The sequence below is a fragment of the Suricata suricatta genome, chromosome 1 (genome assembly GCF_006229205.1).
Source record: "Suricata suricatta isolate VVHF042 chromosome 1, meerkat_22Aug2017_6uvM2_HiC, whole genome shotgun sequence".
NCBI classification, from domain to species: Eukaryota; Metazoa; Chordata; class Mammalia; order Carnivora; family Herpestidae; genus Suricata; species Suricata suricatta.
This window is the reverse complement of record NC_043700.1, coordinates 76,697,598-76,716,155: the sequence shown is the minus strand read 5'-3', so window position 1 is coordinate 76,716,155 and position 18,558 is coordinate 76,697,598. Positions and strand designations below refer to the sequence as shown.

General features: G+C 40.8%; 2 long non-coding RNA genes across 4 annotated transcripts; one reads left to right on the top strand and one right to left on the bottom strand.

Annotated features, from left to right (window-relative positions):
* Positions 1-4,618: 4,618 nt before the first annotated feature.
* On the bottom strand, positions 4,619-11,883 carry LOC115292504. Its single transcript, XR_003909023.1, has 5 exons — positions 11,808-11,883; positions 8,597-8,696; positions 6,731-6,784; positions 6,498-6,593; positions 4,619-5,423 (listed from the first exon to the last, which is right to left on the bottom strand). It is a non-coding gene; the product is annotated as an uncharacterized LOC115292504 (long non-coding RNA).
* Positions 11,884-13,362: 1,479 nt separating this feature from the next.
* Positions 13,363-16,635, top strand: LOC115305594. 3 transcript variants are annotated; one of them, XR_003914926.1, is made up of 4 exons: positions 13,363-13,541; positions 14,671-14,855; positions 15,050-15,093; positions 16,541-16,635. It is a non-coding gene; the product is annotated as an uncharacterized LOC115305594 (long non-coding RNA). The 3 variants fall into 3 exon arrangements; XR_003914916.1 differs by lacking the exon at positions 13,363-13,541 and adding an exon at positions 14,238-14,527; XR_003914895.1 differs by lacking the exon at positions 13,363-13,541 and having other exon boundaries at positions 14,534-14,855.
* Positions 16,636-18,558: the final 1,923 nt, after the last annotated feature.

Genomic DNA, 18,558 nt, shown 5'->3' with positions numbered 1-18,558 from the left:
ACCATGTGGGTATAAACTTTAAACCTAGATCAGTCACTTATTAGTTGCTTAAGGAAAAATAATCTACCTCTCTCAAGTTTCAGTTTCTTTCCTGATAAAAGGGAATTGACACATTAACTTCATACGGTTGGTGAGGATAAAGGAGATAATTCAGGAGAATCATTTTCCTAAATACCCAGAGGCTGCTTACTAACATTATTATCTTAGTTATAAATATCTGAAACTGTACAAATCTTATATATAAATTGAATTTTCTTTCATGGTCATACTACTACCATCATGTTCTTGTGATCCTTTATGATTGTCTTTAAAGGACCTGCTGTAGTTAATTCTTTGAATATATTTTATATGTTTGATGGTATTTATAAGTGTGTACATTTGAATAAAATTATTTCTAACCATAAAATTTCTCCATTGCACAAAATATCTTCCTAGAAATTTCAAACTTAAACTATTCTGAATCCTTTAGAATATTTTACACAGTATATCAGCTTTTTGGAATTAAATTACTTGAGTATTGAGGTGCCTGGGTGGCCCAGTCGGTTGAGTGTCTGACTTCAGCTCAGGTCATCGTCTCATGGTTCACAAGGTCAAGCATGTGCCCAGCTCTGTGCTGCCAGCTCAGAGCCGATAGTATGCTTCAGATTCTGTGTCTTCCTCTCTCTGCTCCTCCCCTTCTCATTTGCTCTCTCCCTCTCTCTCTTTCTCTCTCAAAAATAAAGTTTTTTTTAAATTTATTTTTTACATTTACTTATTTTTGAGAGACAGAATGTGAACAGGGGAGGAGCAGAGAAAGAAAGAGACACAGAATCTGAACCAGGCTCCAGGCTCTGAGCTATCAGCACAGAGCCTGATGCAGGGCTTGAACCCACGAACTGTGAGATCATGACCTGCCGAAGTTGGATGCTCAACCAACTGAGCCATCCAGGCACCCCTCTCTCAAAAGTAAATAATAAAAAATGATTTTTTTAATTACTTGAGTATTATTTTAGCAAACATTCCATAGCTTTTTTTTAATGATCTGTGTTACTGGCATACCTACCTCTCATACGAGGTGTTAGGAAAAACTGAAAGATTATCCAGTCAGTTCACCTAATTTCAGAAAGGACAACCATTAAACCAGATGAAAACTGTTTTTAGAATCTTCCAGAGAAAGACATTCATAATTTCCCTTAGTAAACTATTACAGGCAAGGACAAGCCTGTCATTTGTGGTTCGGCACGAGTAGCAGTGGGAGCTCACGCACGCTGCATTATGAAGAAGGTGGCCAAGGACTGGCTTCTGAGAGCCCTGAACGGAGCTGTGCATTTCTTCTCAGTTTGAATTCCTTCTAAATGTTATAAATACAGTCATAAAAAGCACTAGGACCCCTACCCCCTTGTCCTCTTCCTGTTGTTTGTGTACCGCTGGCTAGAATATGGAGACCAATTTCTAAGATGTTGTTTACATTTGTTTTTTGCTATACTGGAAGCTGTATAATATTGTAAAATGTTTGTAGCCTTAAAAAAAAATCCACGCTCCCTTTTCTTAAGCTAGAAAATGCCATCCTTCCGAGCCACCTGTGATTCTGGCACGCGGAACCTTTGACCCGGTCAGAAACCTGGGTTTTGACTTAGATGCACGTTGTCAGATTTCAGCCATCACTAACTAGCCATATGATTTGAGGCAGGTTTTTTTTCTCTTTTGTATGCACCAGTTTCCTTGTATTGAAAATTAGGGTAAGAATAGCTACTTTGCAAGATTGTTGGAATAATTAAAGGAGAGATTGTGTGGAAAATGCCAACACAATAATGAGTAGGTGTTGTTGGGAAGATTATACATTCACAGCTTGTAGTTCTGTAAAGCAGACTGGCATCATTTAATTTGAGTTTGGCCAAAGTACTTAATCCTCCTATGTCCCGGTTTCCTCATTATTAAATTGGGTTGACAGTGGGGTCCACCCAGAGTTGTTGTGAGGACTATTTTAGTTAATATACATAGAGTATCTGGACATAGTAAATGCTAAATAAATATTTAAAGAGTAAAAATATTTAACATCTTAGGATTGTTTTAAGGATTAAATGAGTTATTCTCCTCCTATCTTAAAAGAATAATTCTTTTATGAAAAACACCTCATTGGTTGACTTTGCTTCTGTCAAAAGTATGATTACCATTAATTTCTGTAGGTGACTAGAAAGGTGCTCTGTTCTAAACTGAGCTCCAAAATTGAAAGATATTTTGCTAAAACAGTACCAAACTTCATTAAGATGACTACAATTACTTGTACAGGTGTAGCTGCAGTTAACATTACCCATCACACAGGGCGCCTGGGTGGCTCAGTCGGTTAAGCGTCTGACTTTGGCTCAAATCATGATCTTGTGGTTTGTGAGTCTGAGCCCCGCGTCGGGCTCTGTGCTGACAGCTCAGAGAATCTGTCTGCTGCAGATTCTGTGTCTCCCTCTCTCTGCTCTTACCCCACACATGCTCTCTCTGTTTCTCAAAAATAAATGTTAAAAAAAATTTTTTTAATTACCCATCACAGTACAACTTAGCAAGGGATTCTTTTTTTAATTTTCATAATGTTTTATTTATTTTTGAAAGAGACATAATGTGAGCAGAGATAGAGGGAGACACAGAACTCGAAGCAGGCTCCAGGGTCCAGGCTGTCAGCACAGAGCCTGGTACGGGGCTCAAACTCATGGAGTGTGAGATCATGACCTGAGCCGAAATCAGATGCTTAACCAACTGAGCCACCCAGGCACCTCAAGGAATTCTGTCTTTATTATCACTCTATTATATGGCTATTTACTTATTTCCCAGAGCGCATGTAGCTTTTGTAGCTCTGGAATACACTGAAGACAAAAGTTAATGAACAGCATGCATATACTACTCACCGTTGATGCAGTTCAACCTCTAATACAGAAAAAAGGAAACAACAGGAAAAATCAATGAAAGCAGTTGTAACATTACACCTACCCAGTAGATTGCTGTCATAGAAGTCATGACACTTCGGCTAAAAATTAGGAGAGTACAAGGACTTTGAGAAGAGCAGCAGTAGCTTTGGCTACTGTAGCGTTCACAGGCGGTGGCGCTCAGCTGCTCCTGAAGCCTGAGAAACCCAGATGGGGCCTCGTGAACACGAAAGCTCTAGGAAAAGAGCCACTTTCTGTCACACCTCAGAGGCTGGAGGTCTCATCCTGTGAGGGGTGTATCTGGGGAACCACTGTAACTCCGGTAAGGCGGTAGAGTGATGGCCGGGCCAGTGCTGGCTAAGTTAGCGCTGGTACTCAGGGGAAACGGAGAAAATGACGAACAAGTCAAAATTTGCCTTGAGAAAGAACAATCAAAAAGCAACTTTAGCCTGTTTATTTTTCTTTCCTTCCACTATCACATTTGAGTTAGTTGGTTAATAATTTATGAACTTTTTTTAACCCCCTTGACATAAACACTTGCTGACAATTCCTGCTCCAGGAGGTTCAGATAAGTTCACCTTTTTGATCATTAGTGCTGTTCGATTACAAAATATTAGAGTGGCATAAAAGCAGATATAAAATACTGATTTTTTCTGAAGAAATTTAACTTTGTCTTAGGAAATGTAGATGTGCTAATGTGAGTCAAAGAACATTGATGTTTACCTATAAATTTGATGCATAACGGTTACTTTGCCTAGCTACCTCAGCTTCCCGATGGGCGGGAGGTGAGTGCACATGAAAGTCAGTGAACTTTTCTCCTCACAGCAAGACTACATGCTTAATCTCTATTAATGTTTGCTTTCAACGAACACGGAGGAAGTCGTGTGAGCTCGTCCTCCGTGCTCTGTAACATCTGCCTGGCCGATGGTAGGGTGTGCTTAGAATTCCATATGTAGGTAATATTTATCAGGCTCAGACTTAAATACCAAGACTTGTTACTTATAGAACCCAACTACTTCGAAGATCAACACTCTTCTTATGAATAAAATTGGGTTAGGTTTTACACTCGAATTTGGCTGACTTGGGATTCCGTCCTATCATGCAGGATCTCAGTCCCCTGGAAAGTCCGCTTGTCACGTAATTTTGGAAGTCCCAGGGGCTCCTCACACTCTCGGGGCAGCTCGCTGCTCCCAGGCTTCTGGAGGGCCTCCGCTCTCTCAGCGGCTGCCGTTCCTGTAGGAGACTCGTGTCTTGCTTCCATGTTCCGAACTGTGAAGCTCTTACGTTCCCCAAATAGTGCTGCTCCCTGAGAACAGGATCCTCGCCTCTCTCCTCACTAGGCGCCCCTCCCGCGGGCTGGGTAAGGACCAGTTACCAGAGCATTTCTCACAGAACTTCTGTTTTCACTGGACTTGAGCCCTCCTGTCTCCTCCCCCAGGTCCTGGGCATACAGTCTCTGCAGCAAATATCCCCCTCACAAATCCCCTCTTCAAAATGTCTATCGACTCCTGCAAAAGGTGCCTGGGTTGGAGCGTTGGCGGTCCCTTCCTTTCTGGCATATCTACTTTATGTTGAGTCATGATCTCCCAGCTTCACATATCGATGATTGCTAATTCTGTCAACAACCCCTCAAGAGAGGTGTTATGACCCCATTTTACAGGAAAAGAAATTGAACAACTGGGATATTAAGAAATTTATCTAAATTTATTGTTCCTAAATGTGGCATACATTAGATTTTGAAAATACTGTTTTCCAAGTTGCTCAAAGCACATTATGAACTTTTTTTTCATACTTCCTATAAGATCGTTTCATGACAGAATATCTTCATAACTTATAGATGCTTCCGTGGTATAGGGTAGATTTGTACATAAATCCAGATGGTAAGATCTTGCTCAGTATTTGATCTTAAAGGCCTTTCTTCTGTAACTTACTATCTTAGATTTTGTTCTTTGGGAAACTAGTGCCTCGAGGTATTTTTTTTCCAGTAGACTTTTCTGCTTTTGTTTGAAGATAATATTTTAGACATTAAAAACTGAACCAAAATGAAACTTCATATCAGCTTTTATATTAGCCAGGATTCTCGGCCAGAAATAGTAGAAACCTACTAGTTTGGGCAAAAAGCCTATGTACTGGCTTATTCATTCATATGTGAGGAAGAGTAGGGGCTCAGGAAGCTTTTCAGGAACATAAACTACACAAGGATTCTCCATGCCTCATTTCTTTCCCTCTGTGTAATGACTCCGTTCTCCCGCTTCCTCTGCGTAGCTGGAGATGTGGGACCCAGCACTTGGGTCCATGGGAGAACTTCTCTTCTCTCCATAGCTCCAATTCGGAAAATCTTGGGGAAGCACTCATACTGGCCTGCCTGGAAGATCAGAGGTTCATCTCCGGGGCCAGTGGTATAAGCACTGGGACTGGCTGGAACACACGGACTCCAGAATAAGCAGGGTGCTAGCTACAGAATCAGGTAAGACGCCAGGAAGACAGGACGTCTGTCTGCTACAGGTGATTTAGTCTGTTCTGGGATTTGGACTAAGGTGAGATAGAAATAAATGTCATTGATATGTTAAAAGGTCTGATTTTTGTGAAAAGGATTATTAACCCAGTTATTGGCAATATATCACCACAACACACAAGTGACCTTCATGTAGTCAGCTGCTGCTTATTTTTAAACTCACGTGGCTATACCACTCATTTATTTATTTGTTTGTTTGTTTTAAGTAGGCTTTACACCCAGCACGGAGCCCAAGACAGGGCTTGAACTTGTGACTCTGAGATTAAAACCTGAGCTCAGGAGTCAGACACCCAAATGACTGAGCCGCCCAGATGCCCATATACCACTCTTATTTATTGAAAGTGTCTTTCCCTAATCCAGTTTTACAAGTAGAGTATCTCCACACCCCCAACACGAGGTTATTTACCCTTCCTTAGAGTGAAGATACATCCAAACAGGAAAGGGTCAGTACCTTAAGGAGGAATGGTTTAAAAAATATGGTATAAAAAATGTGGTATAGTTTAGGTATTGTTTCCCTTTTATGTCCAACTGAAGAGTTTCGAGTTATTTTAGCCTAACTACCTCCTTTACACAGTTGGAGAAGCTGCGACTCATGACAGGCAATAAACCAAGTGTCTTTTGATTGCATGGTTGACCTACACAAGACAACTCAGGAGACAACAGACTTATTTTAAATATGGAGATCTCATGAAAATCCAAAGATAGGAATCAAAGTTCAGCCTTCAGGAAAGGAGGCAATGATGAGGACTCTATTTTAAACTCATACATGTAAAGGATTTGGAAGTCTTCACTCTCATCCTTAGATAAGACTTTGAAACTTAACTTAGAAATGGCTGCTCAGGGGTGCCTGGGTGGTTCAGTCGGTTAAGCCTCTGACTTTGGTTCAGGTCACGATCTCACATTCATGAGTTTGAGCCCCACATCGGGCTCTGTGCTGATAAGCTTAGAGCCTGGAACCTGCTTCTGATTCTGTGTCTCCCTCTCTCTGCCCCTCCCCTTCTCATGCTCTGTCTCTTTATGTATCAAAAATAAATAAAACATTAAAAAATTAAAAAGAAAAGAAATGGCTGCTCAAACTGAAAATTAGTTACCTTTCTTGGACGTATAGAGAAACCACCACCTCGAAATCTGGAGATACAGGTAGTTCCAGAGAGTCACAGCCAGGGTCTGCTTCTCTGGAACAGAGACTGTGGGAGCCATAAATTAGTGGGAATGCTTTGTGGTCACTCTGAAGAATTGCTGAAGTCTGAGTGGGACCCAGTGAGAGAGTCAGAAACTCCTGAGCTGCAGTCTTCTAGGGCCCATACACTTCCATGGACTTTACCTGTAGGAACTGTGCTGTCACAGTGAAGATGCAGGAAAAATCACCTTCATGGCTCTGGCAGGAGGAAGGTAAGAGGAATCATGGGTCAGCCAGGATCTTCTCCATAAGGCCTAATCTTCAGGAGGAAAGACTTTGATGGGGTCTTATCCCAGCTAGAATAAGGGCCTTCCTCCCAACCCCTAGTGGGTTTTGTTGTTGTTGTTCCCTAACCTAATGTAGGAAGGGGAACATGGTCAACACGGGTCATGGCTTCAAGGAATAGACTGGAAACTCTGTGGCCAGTGAATGGAGTAGGGAGTGGGAGTAGGGGAAGCTATACCACAGGAGAAATTCTTGCAAAGATCACAGCTCTGTGACAATTCAAAAGACTGATGTTTAATCATAAGTTTCTAGAACACTCCTTTCCTCACATTATCATCATCTCAACAGGGCTTCAGTATAATTCCAGTCAATTAGCATTGAAGGAGTTGCAAAATATAGACACTCTGAGGAGGAGGATGTAAGGAATCCCAAAGTCAAGAGTGGGGGCAAAAACAAGGACACTAGAGGATTTTGTAGCTTCTGTCCTCTACACTTAGCCAGATCAACATACATCCTCACACTAAAGGGCTATTTACCTCAGTTTCTGTTATTCAATATATTATGTCTGGATTTCAACAATTGCAAGACATGCCAAAGGCAAGAAAAAAACATAGTTTGAAGAGACAAATCAGTCATTAGAATCAGACTCAGATATGCACAGATATTGGAATTATCAGAGAATTTAAAACAACTGGGGTGTCTATGTGGCTTAGTCAGTTAAGCATTCAACTCTTGATTTCAGCTCAGGGCATGAGCTCACGGTTTGTGAGTTTGAGCCCCACATCTGGCTCTGCACTGCCAGTGCAAGAGCTTGCTTGGGATTCTCTATCTCCTTCTCCCATGCACATGTTCTCTCTGTCTCTTAAAATAAATAAACTTAAAAAAATAACTTTGATTAATATATTAAAAGCTCTAAGGGAAAAATAGACAACATAAAGGAACAGAGGGGTAAATGTAAGCAGAGAAATGGAAACACTATGAAAGTATCAAATGGATATGCTAGCAAAAAAAATAAAAGAAATTTAGAATGCCTTCAATGGGTTCATCAGTAGACTCAACATGGCCAAGAAAAAAGATCATTAAGCTTGAAAATAGGCCATTAACAACTTTCCAAATTGAAATGCAAGATAAAAAGGATGAAAAATCCAGAACATTCAAGAACCATTTCAAAAGATAAAACATACAAGCCATTGGAATGCTGGAAGGAGAAGAGACAGAAGAAATATATCAAGTAATAATACCTAAGAACTATCCAAAATTAATGGTGGCTCAGGTCATGATCTTGTGGTTTGCAAGTTTGAGCCCCACATCGGGCTTCTCTGCTGTCAGCAACGAGCCCATTTTCAGATCCTGTGTGCCCTTCTCTCTGTGCCCCTCCCCTGCCTGTGTGCTCGCTCGCTCTCACTATCTCTCTCTCAAAAATAAAATAAACATTAAAAAAATCAAAATTAATGGCAGACACCAAACACAGATTCAGGAAACTCAGAGAACACTGAACAGGATAAATACCCCAATAGAAAAACCCACATGTAGCTGCATCGTATCCAAAGAGCAGAAAACCGAAGACACAATGGAGGCAACTCTCACACATGAACTACAAGGTTTAGGGCATGACACTTCTGCTTCTCTCTTTTTTCTGTACCATGCTAGACTTTATATCTTCATAACGGGTTTTCTCACACAGACCATCAAGGCCCTTTCAAGTTTCCAGTTTTATCTCATTATTTTATAGCTCTAGTTCCCACATTAACACTTCATAGTTTCTTGGTTCCCAATTTCAAATACCTGATAGAAATGTGATCAGTCTGTTCATCTTCTGAAGGCGGTAGAGCTCACGGAAGGAAATCTCTGGGTGGGTTTTCCGGAATCAGTTGCCCACTTCAACCTGTGTTTCAGGAGGTGGGATAAAGTATGAACGTGGTTCCTTTTTGTTCATCAAGGCACTGTTTCTTGGGGCTGGGCAGTGATGTACACTTCTACCACAGAACAAATTATGTAGATAAATTGGGTAGAAAATGAGTTGCAGAAGGGTGAAGCGATTTGCTTAAGCAGCTAGTATGACTCAAACTCAAATCTACTTCTCTTTACTCGGCGATCTATTTACCTGGATTAGAAACAAGTTGTTTTGAAAAATATATCGCCTGTTGACAATAATCTTTTAAATTATTCCTTCTCTTCCCTAGTAATCAGTTTATTTAATTCTAGGAATGTCATTGTTTACAATCAGGTCTGCTACATATACTATATCTTTACTTAGGATAAGAATTTTAGAAATCATACCACATTTTTAAAAAACAGTAATGTTGTGGGGCGCCTGGGTGGCTCAGTTGATTAAGCATCCTACTCTTGATTTCAGCTCATGGGTCATGGGATTCTCTTGGGATTCTCTCTTTCCCTCTCTCTCTTCCCCTCCCCTGCTCACACCCTCTCTCCCTCAAAATAAATAACCACCAGAAAACAAAAAACAAATATGCAAACAACAACAACAGCAACAACAACAAAACCCAAACCAGTGGTGTTGCTAGTTCCAGAAACTTTCTTTCCACTAGTTTTAGTCATTTGGGGCTCTTGGAATAATAAAGGATATAAGGACCGCTTTACTCAGTGAATCTCAGAACATTTTGTTTATTTTGTTTATATAATATAACTATTCTAGTTTGAATTTGCCACCTAAAAAGGTATGTTGAAGTGCGAATCCCCAAGATCGCAGAATGTGATCTTACTTGGAAATAAGGCTGCCGCAGCTGTGATCAACTAGAACGAAGTCATGTGAGAGTTGGATGCGCCCCAGTGCAATATGACTGGTGTCCTTATAAGAAGACAGTCATGTGAAGACAAAGACACCCAGGGGGAACACCGTGTGGTGATGGAGGCAGAGACCAGTGAGATGCAGCTGTGAGCCAGCGGGCGCCAGAGATGGCCAGAAAACCACGTGCGGCGAGGAAGAGGTGAGGGAGGACTCAGCCGCGTGTTTCAGGTGAGACCCCTTGGTCTCAGATTTCTGGCCTCCAGAACTATGAGACAGTAAATTTCTGTTGTTTTAAGCCACCCAGTTTGTGGTACTTTGTTAGGGAAGCCCTAGGAAACTAATATAATTGTCTGAGCCTAACTAGAGAAAGGGAACTCCTACAAACATTTTATTACACTCCTCTCCACCCAAATAAGAATATACTCTTTGACCTTCCAATTCCACCCTCCCTTGATCCCTTGACAACCCATAAAACCAAAGGAACACCAGTGATGCCCTGTGTTTCTTTCTCTCATGTAAATTCCTTGCTCTTGTTGGTATTCCATAATTTCTATCAGACCCTGGCCCTGAGCTCATTCATTGTAAAAAGTTTAGACAATAAAGAAATCCATGTAAAATACAAAACCACATGTAATCCTCCCACTCAGCTATAATAAGTATTAACATTTTCATACATAGCCCCTTAAGTCTTTCCTTACAAACACATCCACACGCAAACATACCTTTTATTAAACAAAATTGGGATCAGAGTGTATACAGTGCTTGTAATCAGTATCGATTTTCAAATAGCAAACATAACCAAAAGTACATTTCAGGAAAGACAAAAGAGCTTTTTAAGTTTCTCCTCACTAATTTTATCCTCACTAAATTTTATTTTCCTGCTCCTTTGCACTTTACCCTTCTTTTATTTCCATCTAGTCCTGTCACAACTGGTTTCCTGTGTCTTCCAGACCACATTTTTGATCAGTAAGTTAATCAAAATTTCCAAATGACAGAATTGGTAAACATGAAGGAAGCATTCTAAGATCAAGGACTGAGAATTGATATTAGTATAACTGACAGATTCAAACAGTTATTAACTATAACACATGCATGCTCATTTGGCTGCTGACTACATTTACCCAAATATCAGAGTTTGGCATCTTGTGGGGAGGAGACAGATTTTTGCTGAGATTGAAGTTTCAGCTTCATCTGGGTTCTTTTTTCTCAAGGAATTTCGGCTTTTTCTGGCCTTTCTTTTACTTGTTTTCCTCCCGGTTTCTCTTGGAATGGCATCAGTAAGTTTCTGCCTCCACAGAATGCAGCCTTGATACATCTAGTCTGTGGTGATAGACATAGTGGTGTGTGTGCATGCGCACATGCGCACATACTGTTTTGACTGGAAAGGAGCAAGATTTACGCATCTGGGAAGAAGTTACATGAATGTACACATTTGTAAAGTATATCTGTGTCCTTTACTTCTTGATATTATATCTCAATTTTTAAAAAGTACTGTCTGATCCAGCCTCTTGTGAGGCTGTCCAAGGTTTAGACTGGAGTTAGTGGGGGCTCCTGGGTGGCTCAGTCGGTGAAGCATCGGACTTCGGGTCTCACGGTTCATGAGTTTGAGCCCCACGTCAGGCTCTGTGCTAACAGCTCAGAGTCTGGATCCTCCTTTGGATTCCATTTCCTCCTCTCTCGCTGTCCCTCCCCCACTCACACTCGGCCTCTGTCTCTCAAAAATAAATAAACATAAAAAAAAATTTTTTTAAATAGTAAATTCCAGAGACTGCAGACCAGCCATTATCTTAGCTATAGGGACTACTAGCCTTTTCAGCTCTTGGACTATTCCATAAAATAGCAATTCCAGAGATGCTCTCCACCCCACTAACCGAGTTTTGTGGTCAAGTAACTTTAGAAAATGCTTCACTATCCAGGCCCCTTTGAATGATTCATTAGGCACATTGAAATATTAAAGGCTCTAAGTCCTACAGCAAAGAAACACTTATACCAACTTGTCCCAAACTTATTCAACCAGAAGCTTTCAGTTAATACCTGTTAACACCGCATTAGAATAATCAGCTTATGTTTGGAAGCCTAGTCAAGGCCTAGCCACCTGCCAGTACGCCACCTGCTGGTTTTATCGGGTAGGAGGTCACTGGCTCGGGGAGCTTGTTTTCACTAAAGCTCACTCACACCCCAGGGCTCTGGGACATTGACCAGCGTTTTCTTCACATTTAACAAACCAGGGACTGAACGGTAGCTTACCGTCATTCAGTCGCAAAGGAGATTTTTATACAGATTCTCAGCTTGGAAGTCAGACCCCACAAACCAGCACTGGATGTATCCAAGAGAAATGAAGCCATCTGATAAAATGAGAGCAAAGAATGAGTGCAAAGTCCTTTAGAGTTCTAGGGTTTTATAGATTATTTATGATAATACATTCAGTCAGTCTGTTTTATTTATTCTCTAATTTGAAGTTTGACGTATTTTTTTAAAATTTTTTATGTTTTTTAGTTTTTATTTTTGAGAGACAGTGACAGCACGAGCAGGGGAGGGTCAGAGAGAGCGGGAGGCACAGAATCTGAAACAGGCTCCAGGCTCTGAGCTAGCTCTCAGCACAGTGCGGGACTTGAACCCACGAATTGTGAGATCATGACCTGAGCCAAAGCCGGATGCTTAACCGACTGAGCCACCCTGGCGCCCCGTTCAACTTATTTTTAACAGACTTGTTCAACGTCTAACAGACTCATGAACTAAGCTCTAATTCCACCTAAGCCCAATATGAGTCGTTTTCACTTAACTCGCAGAGTTTCACTACTCTTGGTTCTGGAGGCTATAGTTGCTAAAGTGATATCATAATTTATTTGGAAAGAAGAAATGAAAATAATATAAAGGATGGGAATGTGATGATAATGGATACGTATGCCACTATTTTTTTAAAGAGCTATTTTGTCACAGATTTGTTTATAGACTGCCACACAACCAAAGAAGAAGACTTTTAAATGTTTTCTACGAATAATCTTTCACAATCTGTTCTATATATTTTCCTCTCCCCAAATAATATATATTGCCAGCAGAGATTTCTTGAAAACCACCGTTTTTGCTGGAATGGCTGAAGCACATGCATTCAGGTTATTACTTGACCCGAGGTGGATTGAAGAGCTGGGCAGCCGGGTTTCGGGCCCCTTCCCTCCCTCTGCGTCTCCATCTCCCTATCCGATCTGGGTTTCTCTAAGGAGCCCCAGTTCCATGGGAAAAAAGCAGCTGGGTCTGAAACCTTTGCCTAATCTTCTAGGTGTTCTGAGGGTGTTTATATTCCCAACTACAGTTTTAAGGAAAGAAACTCTTAATTTTAAATACTAGGCATTATTTGCCAATAATTTTATTCTCAAAGAAACATGGCCTGTAGTATGTTAGCCTCGCTATAAAAAATGTTTTTAATGTTTTATTTTATTTTTGAGAGAGAGAAAGAGAGAGACAGAGTGCAAGCAAAGAAGGGGTAGAGAGAGAGGGACGCACAGACTCTGAAGCAGGCTCCAGGCTCTGAGCTGTCAGCACAGAGCCTGACGTAGGTCTTGAACTCAACAACCATGAGATCATGACCTGAGCCGAAGTCAGATGCTTAACAGACTGAGCCACCCAGGCACCCCAGCTTCACTATAAAGGGCTGTTTGAATTCAGCTCCTGGAGTAGCAATCCCAGTATTCAAAGACCAGTTGCATCAGAATCAGGTAACAATAATGAGTATGCTGATTCCTGGGCTTCTCCAGACCTGTGTAGTCCCCAAAGGCAGGGCTGAGGCCTCGGCATGTTTAACAGGCCCGTGGTTGCTCATCGAAACACCTATGGAGATCCTAGCTGCTTAATGCTGATGATGGGTCAACAGGCAGAGCTGCCCCTGTCTGGTTGCCTCCAGATGAGGCATGACATCTGTGTCGAGAAACAACTCTGCAGGTTATGGGAGTGAGCACTGGAGGTGGAGAACTGCTCCAAGAGCTGGTAGGTGTTGCTTTGGTTGGGTTTTTTGAGAGAGAAGGAGTGAGAATGAGTGGGGGAGGGGCAGAGAGGGAGACAGAGAATCCCCAAGCAGGCTCCAAGCTGTCCACGCAGAGCCCGCCCCTGGCTTGATCCCACCAATCATGAGATCATGAGCTGAGCTGAAATTAAGAGTCAGAAGCTTAACCCACTGAGCCACCCCAGGCGTCCCTCCAAGAGTTGATAAAAGGACGAAAACTGAAAAATCTATTTTAATTGGCCAATGAATTGTTTGTTAATGTGCCATAGGCAAATATATGAAGCAGGTTTAGAGTATTTATTAGTGAGGGATGGAGGAAATTACATGAGTGGAAGATTGAATACTATCACCTCTCAACCTAAAAAAGGCTCACAGTGATATTTCAATGACCTTCATTCTTAACCCTGGCTCTCTAGAATTCTCCAGGAGTCAGCTTTTAAAATATACCAGTGCCTGGGCCCTACTCCAGACCAGTTAAATCAGGCTCTATGGGGGTGGGACGGGGGTGTGGGTGAGGTCTGAGTTGCTGCTTATTTTAACAGCTCCTGGTGTGACTTTAGTGTGCAGCCCGCTTAAGCACCATTGCTCTATGACGTAGGAGAAGCTGTCTGAGTCACCTGCTATTGTTGACATCACAAACAGTTCATTTTGCTTCCAGATCCTTGGAGCCCAGTCTTTAGAAAAAACGAAAGCTTGGCGCTGCTCTTTAATCTCTTGTTTCCACCTCTTACGCCACCATGATTAGGATTCACTGTTTTATTTAGGAAAGCAGTTGCCACCTGCTTTCTTGACATAATTTGCGGCTGTATATTGCTCAGAGCAAAGGCCAGAACGTTCTATACCTTACACATTTGCCAGTTAAAATTGGGGGTTTGGGGGTAGAATGTGTGGAATTTTGCAATCTGTTGCTTGGCAACTTTAAGGGAGTTAAGCCTCCACATTCTGTGACCGTCAAGAGTTACAAAGTTTGGTGAGCCCGGTCAATTATTGCTTGAGACTGAAAGGAAATTAGTTCTCCATTATGCAGAGGGCTTGACAAGTTGTCATTCAGAGCAGGCCATCCATGGCTATGTCACACTTCTACTTAACTCCACAAATTATTCTGCCCTTCAGCCCTCTCACCTCCCAAGAGTTCCATCTGATCAGATGCTAGGCGGGCTCATCTTGGCAGAATGAAGCAAGGGGTCAGATTCTTCTGTGACGACATGTGCAGGCAGTTACCGGAGCAAACAACTGGCTGAGTCCAAATGCCGTGGATTTTCTCTTAAAGCAGGACAGCGTTGACCTGAGTGTAACCAGTAAGATTTCTTTGTAATTTGCACCTGGATCTGTCACTATAAATAGACAAGAATGCTAGTAGGAGAAAGAAGGTATTGTAGACCCTGCAAGCCTTCATAGACTTTAACTCTGTGTATTTTCCTGTGTAAATGTCAGCAGGAAGAAGAGCTAAATGTCAGTAACCAGCTGAAATTATGATTATGTTCTCTTTTAGTCCTAACATTATGTATAACTACCTCCTCGTGAAGAGATAAAAATGTGAGTATTTGATTAAATTGTAGGTATTTTGTATTCTCTGCTCAGCAAAGAGGTGCTCCTGAGAATTTCAGTTTGTTTCTTGTCTAGTTTTTCCACTTTTAGAAGTTGAAAAATTCCCTCAGAGCAAGAAGAAAGTTGACTCAATCCTCCTCTTTTCCCCCATCTTGTATTGTCTGTCAATAAATGCAGGTGTTGAGGGCCTGAAAGACACTTTCTGAGTGTTTAAGCTCAGTTTTACATGAGGCCCACAGAAAAAGAGAATTTGCTTAATATGGTTACTGAAACTATAGAAATAAGTAATCACAAAGTGATTATCAGTGTCTGTGGTAGGGGAAGGGGTACTGTGTTTCTGGAAAGATCTTAGTGAAGTAGGTTTCCTCTGAGCTATTTTAGGAGGTGGGGAAAGAAAAAGCATATTTCATAGAGAAGAGAATATGCACAAAGGTAAAAAAGTGTTTAATTTAAGCATGATCAGAGAACCACAAATAGCTCATTGAGTTTGAAACAGAAAGCATAAATGGAAATGTGGAAAACTCTGAGGACTTGTTATGAAATATGTCCCTCTGTATATTAATTGTCTAATATCCTATCCAAATTTTGGAAATTTATTTGAAAATCAATTGGATTATTGGTCCCAACTTGGGATGCAATAACTCAAATAATGCCCTACTTATTATTAACTGTATTGCCTTCCAGGTCTTTTCAAATCACCAGAACAGTGCTGGAAGCTACTGTCTCAGAATTACTCTTCTATTGCATGCCTTGTCTAGTTTATTCCAAAAAGCTCTAGTCTCTGTATTTTTATGTAAAAAGATTTTTTAACGTTTATTCATTTTTGAGAGACAGAGAGAAACAGAGTGCAGGTGGGGGAGAGGCAGAGAGAGGGGGAGACACAGAATCTGAAGCAGGCTCCAGGATCTGAGCTGTCACAATAGAGCCCGATGTGGGGCTCAACCTCAAGAACCATGAGATCATGACACGAGCCAAAGTTGGACGCTTAACCAACTGAGCCACCCAGGTGTCCTCTAGTCTCTGTATTTTTAATTGCTCTCCAGTATGTTGACACTTCATTTAATTTTGGAAATCCCTTTGCTAATTCTGTGAATTTTGAAATACCTTTTGGCCAGATAGAGGGATCTTTATGCACGGCTGGGGTCATCCTCTCTGAAAATAGTGTTTGAAATCTGGTATCCAAACAGATCCACTCCCCAGAGCAGAAAAAATATTTAGTAACTCAAAAAGTACATAAATATGACATCTGGTGAAAATCTCCAGACCTTCGAATCTGTGTCCTCTTCAGAGATGATCATCTCATGCATCATTCCAACCAACACCCCTGTGACACTGCAGACCATGACGGACCCCAACCTTGTGAGGTGTATCTGTTTTGTGGGACCCAGAAATGTAAATATATCCATGGCATAAACTACAGCTTATTCTATTACAGGTCAAGAAGCAGTGAGTGTGATAAATGAAGATGAAGGGCAGATTCAGCTCATTTTGAAAGCACTGATTAAATTCTAAATTTGCTTTTGTTTTTAATCTTTTTCTTGGTTAATTTTAGCCCCAAGGCAAATGTCTTAAGTTCTGAGCAAAAGCTGTTTGATTAAAATTTTGTAAGGCTCTAAGCAGACATTTTTACACTGCTGTACAATCAAAATGGTCCAAGGGGGATTTTCGGATAAAATATAAAATGACTGATTATTTAAAATGTGTTAAGTCAGGGAACTATTAAGGTATACAAAAGACCTTTTTTCACTTACTTATTCATTACATACATTGAATAACCATATAAAGCAAGACAGGAGACTTGGTAGAAGTCTCAATCATTTGGTTCTGAATCAGTTTTAACAGTAAATATGTAAAATTCATAAACATGCAAAAAGAAAAATCCTGCACTGGGAGAAGGGAGATTCGTGTGGTGTAGACAGTAGGCTATCAATCCCACTTGTCTGCCGAAGTTAAAATAGGAGTTGCATTTTGACATCTGAAGCTGATGTAACATTGCATGTCAACTACAATTCAATTAAAAAAAAATAGTGGCCCTTTGGAATTCCTAAGACAAGGATATGGCTCAGTATAAACAATTTTAAGTCTTGATGTTTTATTTATTAAATTAAATTTATTAAATTATTTCTTTTATTCATTCATTAAATGATTATATTTATTAAGATACTACCACAGGTAACGTCTTCTAGGAGAGATGCTGGGGCCACAGCAGTGCTCAAAACATATATGTGGCTCTTGTCTTCACGGAGCTTAGAGTCTGGTGAGCGAAACAATCACCAGGGAAACAGCTATTTGTGTTTGAAGGAAATAAACAGGGGACTCGGCAGGTTCTTACAAAACTAAACACGGTCTTACTGTATAATCTAGCAACTGTGTTCCTAGATATTTACCTGATTTTCAAACTTAATCTACACAAAAATCTGCAGGTGAATGTTTATAGCAGCTTTATTCATAACTGCCGCAGAGTGGAAGGAAACAAAGTGTCCTCCAATAGGCGATCAAGAAGGAAGCTGTCACATCCATACGGTGGGTGATAATTCAGCAACAAAAAGAAATGTGTTTATTAAAGCCACAGAAGACACAGAGGACTCAGCTCCACAGCCCGAACTGCGAGCAGCTGGTCTGACAGGCAACACTGCATATTCAACTATATGATATTTTGGAAAAGCAAAACTAAGACAGTAAATAGATCAATGATTGACAGGGGATTGGAAAGGGCTGAGTAGGTGAAGAGCAAGGACTTTTAAGGTCAGTGAACCTAGTCTATATGATACAGTGATGGTGAATATAAGACATTAAGTTTTTGTGAAAACCCACAGTACTTTACAAAGAGTAATATTTAATATATATATATATTTAAGGAAATTATTTAGGAAGTAGAAGGCTTCCCAAGATGGCATACAAAATGTGACAAAGTAATATAAATGTATATTATGAATGTATAAAACAGGCTCACTGAAGGCCATGTGGAAATATTTTTTAAGTATATTTATTTATATTGAAGGGGGGGAGGGGCAGCGAGAGAGGGGGAGAGAGAGAGAGAGAATCCCCAGGCTCTGTGTTGTCAGCAGAGAGCTCCACGTGGGGCTCAAGCCTAGGACCTCGGATCATGACCTGAGCCCAAATCAAGAGTGGGATGCTTAACTGACTGAGCCACCCAGAGGCCCCGGATCTAAGTAACTTTAGAAGTGAATGGAGATTGCGACACTAATAGGTTAAATGCACAATACAATAGCCACTGTGCTCTAGTTGATAGAGTTGTTTCCCAGAGGGGGACAGGCAACAATTGTGAAGCCACTATATGTACACTGGAGCTGAACAATTAAGTAGATGGACAGTGACTGTTGGAGTGGGAACTTCATGAGAAATGAAGAGGTAATGGATTAGAATTGAGTACATCAGTATGAACATTTAAAGTTCATCTAAACAGTATGTGTTTAGCTTAATATAAATCTA